The sequence below is a fragment of the Branchiostoma floridae genome, unplaced genomic scaffold, assembly GCF_000003815.2.
Source record: "Branchiostoma floridae strain S238N-H82 unplaced genomic scaffold, Bfl_VNyyK Sc7u5tJ_1514, whole genome shotgun sequence".
In the NCBI taxonomy this organism is placed as follows: domain Eukaryota; kingdom Metazoa; phylum Chordata; class Leptocardii; order Amphioxiformes; family Branchiostomatidae; genus Branchiostoma; species Branchiostoma floridae.
This window is the reverse complement of record NW_023365738.1, coordinates 94,523-104,321: the sequence shown is the minus strand read 5'-3', so window position 1 is coordinate 104,321 and position 9,799 is coordinate 94,523. Positions and strand designations below refer to the sequence as shown.

The 9,799-nt window shown below is 37.5% G+C and overlaps 2 long non-coding RNA genes across 2 annotated transcripts in view; both read right to left on the bottom strand.

The window, feature by feature from the left end:
* The window catches only part of LOC118407987, a 19,690-nt gene that overhangs the window by 2,363 nt on the left and 7,528 nt on the right, over window positions 1–9,799 (bottom strand). The window lies entirely within an intron of this gene.
* Window positions 3,695–6,068, bottom strand: LOC118407986. The gene is made up of 4 exons (XR_004830227.1): window positions 5,983–6,068; window positions 5,206–5,324; window positions 4,387–4,567; window positions 3,695–3,892 (listed from the first exon to the last, which is right to left on the bottom strand). It is a non-coding gene; the product is annotated as an uncharacterized LOC118407986 (long non-coding RNA).

The window sequence follows — 9,799 nt, the reverse complement described above, 5'->3', positions numbered from 1 at the left end:
CACTTGGATAGACTCAGGTTACAAATGATAAATTAATAATGTAACAGAGGGGAGTAGAAACATGCTCTGCTGCAATTCTCAGTAGCTTATTGTCCATGTTATCCAGTCCAGCTGCTTTTCCTTCTGGCAGGGCCAGTAGGAGTTGGTACACTTCCTCTCTGTTCACTTGTCTGAATTCAAAGTTGCAGTCCTTGCCCGCCATGATGTTGTGACACTTGAAGCCTGTCAACCTCCTTGGTCAAACTTCTCAGAACCATGATATGTCCCTCCTATAATGATTGGGCACATCAAAAGTTATGCCACAGGCACATTTATCTAAAGGAATGCTATTCTATGTATTGAATGGTAATTTTCACATTAGTTCTTCGGTGTAGCGGTTGCTAAAAAAAGACATCATTTTATAATAGTAGAACTATGCATACATAGTTGGTTGTTCCTACCATCAGTACATGTGGCACAGATCAGAGAGATCAACTACAGATAGCAGATAGCAACCCAACCCAGTCCATAGCAACCAAAAGCCAGGCCCTGGTGGGCTCATGACAATTACATACATTATCCATATATGGAAAACCCAGTTCCCTTGACTAAGGACTATTCTTTATCAAGCTGATAGGGGGCCTGCGGATGTTTGGCGGGCTGCTATAAGCGAGATTTAATCAGGCTATGGATAACGTATTTGAAACGTTAGCAAAAAACGCGTATGTTCAATAGGCTGTCGACTAAAAAAAATCATCAAAATACCACGTTTACCATCAATTACTGCGATGAGATCGTAATAAAAAATCTACTAGACTAGCTCAGAACATTTACAATCGGACTGAATTCTGTAAGCATTACATGGTTTAAGTATTGTATGTTGCTGAACTTACCCGCTTGGCATATCTCTCCGGCTCCCTTGAGAACATGGTCGCAATAGACACACTGCCAGGACAGCAAAAGGACAAGCTTCAACCCAAGGATGAAAGTGCCAGTCATGTTTGTGTTCTGTGAACTGGGATGAAAATGTTGTAAACTATAATGTTGTTATGGATACATATTCAGAAACAATGATACATCAGAAATCGAAACATGTTGATAATTCCTCATTATTTGACATTATCCCATTAAAAACATATAAGAAAAAGATGTCAGGAACAATGTCACACAGCTATGTCATAATTTTTTAAAATAACGCTATTAAAGTTTTCTACTCACTAAGAATTTTAATTTGCAACTGTTAACCGTCTGTGAAGTGACAATTATATAAGGGAATGTTGTTTATGGCGTTCTGGTAGACAGACTGTATGCAGTTACTGCAGAAATGGGGAAAATGTTGAAATGGTACAAATGTTGAAATGGGTCAAGTCTACAAGTGCAGCCTGTCTATGCATGCGGACAAAACTGTGAACTCGGCCACGCCGACAGTGAACTAAGAGGGGCCAACGAGGCAGCCCGCTGTTGGGTTAGGAGATGGTGCGATAGGATATGACAATGCTGAGTTACTGTATTAGCATACATTTTGTGGAACTGTTACAACAAAGGATTGCTCAACTTACCTGCTTGTAGACTTGACTGCTGACAATGTCTTATCCAGCCTCCAAAAGTTGGTCGAATGGTCACACTGTTATAAACTTGGACATGCGTCAAAGATCACCGCTAACTGTAATACCTTATGTGTTCTGATATCTTGAAGAGTTGTTACTTTCCTCGTGTCCTCATTGGGGCTGGTAAAACATTTCAAGATGTTCAGGATATGAAAGGTAAAAGGCACTCTGCATCCTTTGCAAAATTAAAGCAATTTATCAAAACGGACATCCATGGCGTACGCCCTCTGATTGTGGAACATTATAATATTTTCTATTTCAAACATCTCAAGTATCTTTTCATATCGTTACACATTCTAGAAGAGGTTTGCAAACACTGCTGAAAGGTAGAATGCCAATATGAAATAGGATGCCGGGACGGCAACACTTGATACTCAAGAGTCAAGACGTAGGTACGTATTATTATAACATTTGTAACATTTTTGTATTGCAAACATCTGGATTCTGTCATATTGGTACAAGTTCCACAACACGTTTGTAAATAACGCTTAAAGGTTAGATTTTATTGAACACAAGAAACGCTAGAAGCGTCCCATTCTTGATACCCGGGAGATAGGGAAATGTCATAAAACCATTTGTTACCTTTTGTATTGCAAGTATCTGGAACCTGTAACACCATTATGATAATTACACATTACACAATATGTTTGTAGATACCGCTTAATGGTCGAATTCTATTGTTTAATAGGATACCAAGGTATACCAAGTCGTACCCAAAAGTCAAGACAGGTACATATTATCTTAAAAGCATTCGTAACCTTTTGTATTACAAACATCTGGATCTGTTATATCGTTACAAATTCCACAATAGGTTTGTAAACACTGCCCAAAGATTAGGTTTTATTGAATTCAACGACGGCAAGGATACCCAGGACGTAGGTACAGATTATAAAACATTTTTTAACCTTTCGTATTTCAAACATCCTGACTATGTGATATGGCTACATGTCTACAATAGATTTGTAAACAATGCTCAAAGGTTGAAATATATTGCATACTAAGATGGTAGTAGCTGTATGCTAACATACAGGATGAAATGTCATGTTATAAAAAAAAACATTCATAATCTTTTGTATTGCAAACTTCTGGATCCTGACATATCACCATGCATTCTACAATAGTTTGGAGAAAATGATTAAAAGATATTCAATCCTTTAGTTGCTTCGTGTTCAAGAATTCTATCAATTTCATGTCAGGCAACGTAATTTATGATATGATGCTTAGCATAATTTTTGCCTCTTTGATATTCCTCTCTTTAACAGGTGTCTTAATAAAATGATTTTTCTCTTGCCTCCCCAGAGAATGCATTGATCACTTCGACAAAATAAAATCGTATTCTATACGACAAACCATCGATTAAGAATCATAACCAAGATTAAAAGAATCATAATCATTTATCACCAAAACTCATAATTAAGACTATTATTCTATATTTTTGAAACTAATGCCATTTAGCTAAAGAAGAATATCATATTTTTATTTTATTCAATTAAATCTTTTCGGTACTTAGTATACTCATTTACTTTTCCTTTCATCCCTTGTGAGACATGAAAATCATTTGTATCAAACATAATTGCATAACGGTTTCAAGTCAATAAAGCTTGTAGATTCATGAGATTCACGGTCATGTTATTATTTGATGACAACTTGGTATTATTAGAAACATGGCTTGTGTCCCTTCAATTTTCTGTCAATTAGTGTTCAATTTGTTGTAACATCCTAACGATGATACGTTCTGAATCATGTATGATTTGCAGTATATACAATCTGAATTTGAAAATCCAATCGTAAGACAGCCAATCTCATGATCAACAACATAGTGGTATAGCTGAGATAAGACCGAGGTCTCGAAACCCGAATGAAATATATTTAAGTGCCCATGGTTAAAGATGTTTAATTACCAAATTCTCCATAAAGGTAGAGGGTTAAGTAGGCAAACTAAAGTAAACGGTGGGGAATAGTACTTTGAGTTTGCTCAATCAGCTTTAAATACACGTATACGTAGTTCAATGCAGAACTGTCATTTCTAGGCTAATACACGTTTATTACCTGTTTTGAACTGATAGCGTCAAACATAATAGTAAAACAATGATGACACGAGGAAAAGATTTGAGATTTTGAAGTTAAGCCCTTTATTAGCATTTGACGGGGAAACAAGCAAGCGAGCTGTAGCAGTTTCTTGTGGTTGCCTTTGTAGCGTTGCATCTTTGTACTAGTGCTGAAAGATGAGCTAAGATGCAGATAGGTGCTTTTCTCGTGCGTCCATCTGGGTTTTGGGTTCGTCCGTATTGTTTGTCTGTTAGTCTCTGTAATAAATCAAAACAATATCATTAATGAAAACAACACAACACGTATTTATCACCATCATGTCATAACAGGCAGATGATGGAGTCAAGAAAAATGAGTCTAGAACAATGAAAGAAGATTATTAAATTGATTTCACTTCGTCAGGTTATGCAAATATTCAGTCATGAGAAAAAAAAACGATATTAGGAAACAACGATTTTCAGATTTTGACATATGGCAAATCTAATGTTTAAAGTTCTAGAACATCCTGCTGTAAAATGACTATTGTCTATTTAAACGGGTCTTGCTTACTATTTAAACTATCTAAAGATTTTGGAAAATGTTGAATTGTTATATGTACAGTATCCTTGACGCTGCTTTGGCAATAATTCATTGTGAAAGCGCATGTTTCTTACGCAATAGAAATTTGAAGAGCTTAAAAATCTTGTTACTACAAGAGCATAAAGTTTTACCTCTTTGCAAAAATTACAGAAACACTGTTTCGCACACCTACCCTGACTAGTCACAAATGACCAGATCCGAGCTGGCACAGGTCAGTAGTTCCTGGCTCCAGCGGGTTCCCGGGGGACAGCCGAACACCATGTCAAGTCCCGTTTGGTAACACTGCACGTACATGGAGCAGTCGTACGGGTGGGGGCGGAAGGTGCCGTCTGGCAGGTTCTCGCAGAGCTTACCTGTGGTAGAAAAAATCAGGACGATTGTAGATTTTATTGTTACGAAGCCCAATTCTCTTTCGTCTACCTATCCCATGAAGTATGTCATTATCTTCGAGACATTGCCCCAGTAGAAAGATTTTCTAGCACAATAGTAGCCTCCTTTGCAGACTTCTTATCAGGGCTGGTTTTATATTTTTTTTTCTTTTTGAAGGGCACCTGTACGCACTCGTTCCCAATTTTCTTTAACGTTGACTTTAGCTAAGGCTTTATAATTGTCGGGAAAGAGAGTTTGTCGTTGAATTTAGTTTTCGCCCCTTTTCCGGCATGACACAACCTTGGTATTCAAAGTTGAAAATCGTGAACCAGTACCCCTTCTACATATGTATAACGTAAGTATATGTAAAACAAAACTTAAGACTTCCTTGGTCCACTGATCCTGGATACGACTAGTTTTCGACTGTACTGCAGTTTACAGACAAACCAACATCAGATCAAATATCCTTCCCGTCTGAAACTATTGAACTGATGAAAAATAGAACACTATGGAAGCAAAACTATGTGAATGCTTCAACTTGTTAGAATCAAGTATGAATATGTATGTGGATGTATGTATGTCTGAAAGCCGTAACAATTACACTATTTGTTTTCCAGCTCACCCGCTAGGTATTTCTCTCCTCTGGATCTTGGCAGGCCACAATGCACACCCTGTCCGACCAACAGATACACGAGCGTCAACCCAAGGATGCGAGTACCTGTCATGTTTGTGATCTGTGCACTAGGGTGAAAATATTGTAAGGCATAACATTATTATCGGTACATAGGAGTCACATTGCAATGTAGTGCTAGGCTCTCCCTTGATTTCACTACGAATCAAATATGAGATTTAGAATTACACCTGGGTAACATTATGGACAAATTTTAAAAAAAAAGCTGAAACATATTGATACTCACTCATCTTTAGAGTTGTCCTTTTATTAGCTAAATGAGCAAATACAGTAACTATGAACAAATACAGTAACTATAACAAAAAAGGCGAACAATTTTCATTAGGTATAAGTCAAAGTGTTTCGATCAAATTTCGCTAAGGGATGAGAAATTTATTTCTACTTCCATCTGCTTGTATTTTATTCAGCTTGTATACTGAAAATAAAATAAATCGCGGTATCTTAATTTCGCGGTAGCAGGAAAAAGGACTGTTTTCAGTGGTTTGAAGTTCGCAGAAGCACCATGCACGGTAGTCTCTTACTGCCATGAAAAAACTGTTGGCGGTAGTTTTAAGCTCGCGGTGAAGCGGCCGTGGCGAACATTTCTCCATGTACGCAGTAAACCTCATATGATTGTAACAGTACTGTACTATATAGCAGTACGGTTAAACCACATAAAGTAGGAACATGCATTTTACGAAGCTATTACAATTGGATTGCTCAACTCACCTGCTTGCAGATTTTGCTGCTGACAGTCTCCTCTGGCTCTTACCAAGCTTCTGGAAGTTTTAGAACACTCAGACTTATGTGTACGGAATATATGCGTCAAAGACATATGTAATGTCACCGCTATCCTTATTACCTTATGTTTAATATGTTTTGACTATTTGACTATAAGTATCCACGTGTTCGTCAAGCTGTTACATCGTCTCCTTACAGGGACTAATTACAAAATTTCAAGATTTTCAGGATATTGAAGGTAAAAGCCACTCTACTTCATTCGCAAAATTAAACCAATTTATCAAAACTGACATTCAGAACGCAAGCCAGTATTGTAAAGAAAAAAAACATTGCGTAACCTTTTCTATTCCAAATATATGAAAGACCTTGTCATTACACATTCTGCAATAGGATTGTAAACACCACTGAAAATTCAATTTTATATTACTCAAGAGTTAAGACATAGATACATATTATTATAAAAACTAAAAACATTTGTAACCTTTTTTGTATTACAAATATCTGGATCCTGCAATATCGTTACAAATTCCATGATAGGTTAGCAAACATTGCTAAAAGATGAAATCTTATTGCAAGGGCCCCATACTTGATACCCAGGACGTAGGTATACAGATTATAAAACAATTTGTTAGTAATACATTTTTGCATTGCAAACATCTTGACCATGTCATATGTCCACAATTGGTTTTTAAACAATGCGCAAAGGTTGTATGTTATTGCATACTAGGATGGTAGGTGGCTGCATGCTAACATATAGGACAAAATGTCATGTAATAAATAAGATTTTAAGGAATACAAAGACGACAAGTGCCCATACTTGATACCCAGGACGTAGGTATAGATTTTAAAACAATTTGTAACCGCGTTTGTAAATTGCAATTGTCCTGATTGTGTCATAAGGCTATATGTCCACAATAGGTTTGTAAACACCGCTCAAAGGTTGGATTTTATTGAATTCAAAGACGGCAAGGGCCCCATACTTCATACCCAGGACGTAACTACTGATTATAAAACAATTTGTAACATTTTTTATTGCAAATATCCTGATCATGTCATATGTCGACATGTCCACGATTGGTTTGTAAACAATGCACAAAGGTTGAATTTTATTGCATACTAGGATGGGAATAGCCGTATCCTAACATATAGGATGAAACGTCATGTTATAAAAACATTATTTTGTGATCTTTTGTATTACAAACTGCTGGGACCTGACATATCATCACGCATTCTAGTTTGAAAAACATGTATGTTTATTGGATACCAAGACGGCAGTAGCCATATACTTGATATCCAAAATGTATGAAATATCCGATGACATTTCTCAATAAGCAAACATCTGGACCATATCACATCATTGCATATCCTACTATAGTTTGATAAAAGCAAAACACTATTTGAAATTGTAACTTTTAAATTCTATGTAATATTTGCGATGGCAACATGTGTGAAATCCAGGACGTAGATGCATTTTATTTCAATATGATCAAAAGATATTAATTCTTTGATTGCTTTGTATTCAAGAATTCTATCCGTTTCATATTACGTAGTTTGACAACTTGACAATGTTGCAACAAGTAGGACTGTTAATTAAGTGTTTACAAAGTTAACGCAGAGTTAGAGCACCAAAAACTGCAAGAGTCTTGCTTAGTTAGTTAGTTTGGACGAATGCTATATTGCAAAGGAATGTCGAGTCATGCTTGCTGGCAACAGAACGTACTACTTTAGTAATACAAAGGTATCTGCAACAAACTCTATGAGGGCCAGATGTATGACCACGCCACTACTATATCACAATGAGCAATTACACGAAATAGCTATATCAAAACCACACACATTTTGTAGCTCTCAAATGTAATCTCTGGTTGCTGATTTCTTGAGATGCATAGTTTTTCTTTTCTGAACTGTCAATGGGAAATTATTTCGTCCAATACAGACATTAACGAATGCTCCACGGACAATGGAGATTGCAGCCCGTGACAACTGTGTGAACACTGTGGGTAGCTACCAATGCACCTGTCGATCAGGGCATCATTTATCTGGTTCAAAGGACTGCTTTAGTGAGTGCATCTCTGAGATGGTATTTAGTTGATACGTCAACGAAGGTTAGACATCCAGGTACTAGGATACTCCAAAAACAGTTACTCAACCAACTGGATAAACAATCAGAAACGTTAACCTTAACTTTTCTTACCCTTGCTCCCTATTGGACTATTAAAAAACGTGTATTTACCTTCTTTGCATATCAATTCATAGTTAGGGTATAAAACTAGCTTGTTAACGGATCTCAGAGTCACTGGCGAAAGATTGTAGATCTGACTGTTTCCGAAATCATATCCTGTTGCTCAAGTAATTGCTTTTTGGCGTATAAGCACTCTAGAAACTGCATCCTCGGGACAATGCTTTAAACTTGCTCAAACAGCTTTAACTACATTTCATATGTAGTTACACGTTTGTACATAATTGTTGGGTGCAGAATTATCATTTTGGGGCTTAAAGACTAATACACGTTGAGTACCAGTTTTAAAGTAATCAGATATTTAACAATGACAACACGAGAACATTTGAGATTTTGAAGTTAAGCTCTTTATTTCTGTTTCTTGGGAAAATAAGCAAGCGAGCAGTTGCAGTTTCTTGTTGTTGCCTTCGTAGCGTAGCGTCTTTGTACTAGTGCTGAAAGATGAGCTAAGTTGCAGATAGGTGCTTTTCTCGTGTGTCGATGTGGGTTTCGGGTTCGTCCGCCCTGTTTGTTTGTTGGTTTCTGTAATATATCAAAATAAGATTATTAATGAAAACAACACAACACGTATCATTTTCGTCATCAGGTCAGAACGGGCAGATAATGGACACATAAAAAAGCAGTCCAAAATGAAAATTAATTCTAAATTTATTTCACCAGATTATGTATGTATTTATTCATGACAAAAAATAGTGATATAACCAAGCAACGTATTGAAATGTTCCGAAGTTTGTACTGGTTTCACTGTCAGAAAAAGCTTAGAATTCCAATCGGTCACTACGAATTTGGTATTGCGTAGCGACCGAATCGAATGAGCTTCCTCTGACAAAGACATGACATAACGTCCTTGCTCTGTCGTTTAAAAGATTGATTAGTCACATATGCACACAGTTAATAGATTCTTTTAATCAAGAAGTGACTACTTGTGAAAGATAAACACATGTACCTAGCACCTCCAAATTTTCGATAGTTATCTGTCCATCTTGCTCACGGAGTGACCCAGTTCTCGCGAGAGTTGCGAGAACTAGCAAGCCTTGACCTAGTTCTCGCAACTTTCACGAGAACTGGATCACTCCGTGAGCAAGATGGACTGATAGTCATCGAAAATTTGGAAGTACGTGTGTTTACCTTTAAAAAGTAGTCACATATATATATCATATAATTTGCTACATGCCTGAGTGTCACGTACGTGTTGATGTCCTCCTTGCCCTCCCCCCTGTAAAACAATGATAAGGAAAATGAACCTTGCCTCGCATGGCCCTGTCAAGCCGTAACTCCACACTTCACCACCACGTTGCTGACGTCGGCTGTGATGGCTCCACCTAGTTGTGCGGATTGCAGCTGGCTGAAAAGCTGTTGGAAGTTGGAGATGATTTCGGCTGTGCTACTGGAACAGTCAGTCCCGTAGAAGTAGTGGACGTCTCCTGCCATGTGGGGGCGTCCGGGACGGTACCTTCCTGCGTTAAAATCCGAAACAAAGTTAATATTAAAGGGTTAATGCCCCGGCCCGAGGTGAGATAATCCCTGGTCAGGTGCGATAACCACCGAATAAACCACCGAGTGAGC